This window comes from Arachis duranensis, chromosome 5 (assembly GCF_000817695.3).
Source record: "Arachis duranensis cultivar V14167 chromosome 5, aradu.V14167.gnm2.J7QH, whole genome shotgun sequence".
In the NCBI taxonomy this organism is placed as follows: Eukaryota; Viridiplantae; Streptophyta; class Magnoliopsida; order Fabales; family Fabaceae; genus Arachis; species Arachis duranensis.
The window spans coordinates 89,678,805-89,682,387 of record NC_029776.3 but is presented as its reverse complement, the minus strand read 5'-3'; positions in this window follow the sequence as shown (position 1 = coordinate 89,682,387).

The following is a 3,583-nucleotide window of genomic DNA, read 5'->3' as shown; positions in this document are numbered from 1 at the left end:
AATATATTTATACATAAAATTAATTTTTTAATCTACTTTTGGTCTTTGGGGGAATAATATTGGATGCCCCACTTTTATATATATATATGATATGATTTGATGATGAGATCTATACACTATGTATTAAAATAAATAAAATAATCCCCACCAAATAATGAAATACCTTATAAATCATGAAAAATTGGCATAAAATATTCATCAACAAATGATTCTTCTGAGATTTAAATGAATGATATTGCTGTATATAATGACAGAGAATTTATAAAAATTAAGTTATTTTTAAAGTGCTGAAAGAAAGTTAGAGTCTAGTCATCAAAGCAGCTACTGTTATGACAAATGCAGATGAATGACATTGGAAAAATAATTAATAACTAATATTTAATTAGTTAATTGCTGACATACGTACTAATAAGCTTGGATTTGGAATATGACGTGCTATGAGCCATGCTAAATGCTAGTAGCATACGTTAATAGTAAGATAAAAGAAATATATTCTTTAATACTTAGTTGATTTTTAAATAGAACTATGCATCGGAATACTTTTATTTCTTTATTCTTATAATCTTATGTGAACTATATTGTTACAGGTTTATGTTATGTTTTGTCACGTAACCTCTTCACTCATCAAAAGGATATTGCATATTACTGCTGATTGCTGACAGTTGAAATAATAAAAGACAAAAAGCTGAGGAATTCTATAAATCCTAACTATGGAAGTAAAGACATTACTATTGGTTCAACCAATAAATAAATGTGTGTCACATATTAGTGTGATGTGAAAATGATGGTTTAAACATAAATTAAAATTGCTGTGTTTAAATTATGAGGTTTCAAGAGTACTTTGTTGTTTTAAATTTGAAATTTGAATGTAAAGACATATTCACCCGAAGAATTTTTTTGAAATTGAGGTGATAAGGACAAAATGTTTTTGCAAATTGTAGCAATAATACAGGGTCTCTTTAATACTTTGGCAACTATTGATTCATTTTTTACTCTTGTGGTATATAATGCATAACCATGCACAAGAAAGTTTAATTTCTTGTGTCTTTTTAATATATGTCTTAAAAACATATTTTGAAAACATTATAATAAAAAAAGATTTTACTAAAAATTGTTTAAAACATAAGTACTTTTTGTTTCTAATGCATTGAAAAATTAAAAAATAATTTTATTATTATATTTTTACATTTGTTCTTAGGGCACATTTAACCTAAATTCTAATTTATTTATTGTAAATTTTAAATTCTAAAATTAAAGCTAAATTTTGGCAATATCATATATATAGAATTACTCAATTTTCCAACTAGCTAAATCTTATTTCCTTCTCAGAGATCTAATGTTAATTTAAGAAGAATATTTTTTTTCTTCTAAAAAGCCAAAAAGTTTCCTTAAAAGTTTTTGTACTCATTGTCTAACATTTAAAAAATTTGATATTGTATTTTTAAAAAAACTATAGAAAATTATTTAATGATGTATGGCTGCATAATTTAATTAGTTCGGCTCTTATTAAATTAGTATTTTAAAGTCATAAAAACTGTATAAAAGATACGCCGATTTTTAAATTTGAATCTCATTATTATATATCATCTATGTCAAGAAAAAAAAAAGAAAAATAATATGAAGATGAGAAGATATTTTGAGCTGAATTATGTTGAAAAAGTGTGTAATAATAAAAACTTTTTAAAAGTAAAAAAAAAATTTACTGATTCGTATGAAAAGAAAAGTATGATTTTATTTACAAATATCAACTTTATATATAGGTCAGTTTTTACCATATGTATGGTTGAGTGGGTTGAAGTGTTACTGTTTGAACTTTGAAGTAGTTGAATGGGCCTAGCTTTATGGGGTCACTTTCTGCTTTTGTTCAGCGGAAAAAAAGGAAGAACTTCTGTTCATTTTTCACAATTCACATATCTCATATGATATCTCTTAATATTAATTACAACTATTCATTATTCATTGAATGAAGGTAGAGCTTTTAAGTATTGAATTTGTTGAAAGGCACATAAACCCCACCTACCTTTAATGTTGAAAAACTTCTGACTGCATGCATATGCTCATGTTTTCTCTTCGTTAGTAGCTTGGAAGTTGGAAGTTGGAACTATATAATTTCAACCCATGCTACTTGTTAATAAGACGAGTAATATAGAAAGATTTTATTAAAAGCCTAAAACTAAAAGTTTATGATGAACCGTTTTAAATATTTCTATACTAAATATATAATATAAAGCTAATTAGTGACTTCAATCATTTTGATTTTTTGCAGTGTGGGCATTGAATAGCAATTGGCATTATCATTCTTTTTTTACGGGGTAATTGGTATCATCAATTGGCTAAACCGACCAACCAACTACATACGCATAATTAAATAAATAAGGAAAAATAATACATAGTAGTATACCACGGGTAATTTGCCGGCCAAAGTCCCTTATTAATGCGAAGAGAAACGTTACCTAGTTATATATAATTTAAAGTTTTTGCAAGATACATATTATGACTATATGATTGGTAAAGAATAGTTAAAAAACGTCAAAATTTGTTAGATATATCATATGAACTATGAAGTGATAAATGATATACACATTATCTTTTCAAAATAACTTTTTTAAGATTCAAATTCTCATTCTTTTTTATAAAAGAAAGATAAAAGTTTACTTAATACTTATGGTAAACTACTAAAAATACATTCGAATTTAACTAGATAAAAATGTTCTCAAATAATTTTAAAATGTAACAAAATTATCTAATATTAAATATGTATTTTTTAAAAAATATTTTAGAGATTAAATTTTGATGCAATTTTTCTCAAGCATTGTTAGAAAAATAAGATATTATTATTCTTAAAATTTGGTAATTTTTTGCTAAGTATATATATTTTTTGTGATTTTTTAAAAAAAATCACAAAAAATATATACTTAACTAAAAATCACCAAATTTTAAAGATAAAAATATTTCAATTTTTTAATCATACTTACAAAAAATTGCATCAAAATTCAATCTTTCAGACATTTTTTAAAAATACATATTTACTGTTGAACATTTTTGTCGGATTTTAAAATTATTTGATGGTATTTTTGTCGATACCAAAATTTGAGTGCATTTTTGTTAGCGACAAAAAATTATTTGGGTACATTTTTGGTAGTTTACCCTAATACTTATAAAAAGTATACTTTCATTGTTAACTTTCATTTTAATTTTATTTTAAAATTTACAAAATATTATATTAACATTTATGAGAATACATATTATAATATTAAATTTTTAAATTAAATGTAAAGCTTTTCATTCTAATATTTGTTCTTAATCCCATTTAAATTAAAAAGTTATTGAACACGAGTAGTTATACCAAAATAAAAACTTAATTGATTCTTCATCAAAATAAAACTGAAATTGGTCTCATGTCATTTATTATTTTTAATATAAATTTTAATTTCAAAACAATTATTTTCCATAAATGTCAGAAATAATATTCTAAAAATAATCAATTAAAATTGCTCATATAATTTTTACTAAACTAACTCGTTTTAAGTTTTTGTAAGGTATATATCAGAAATAACATGGAGACATGGTGTAATAATCAAGA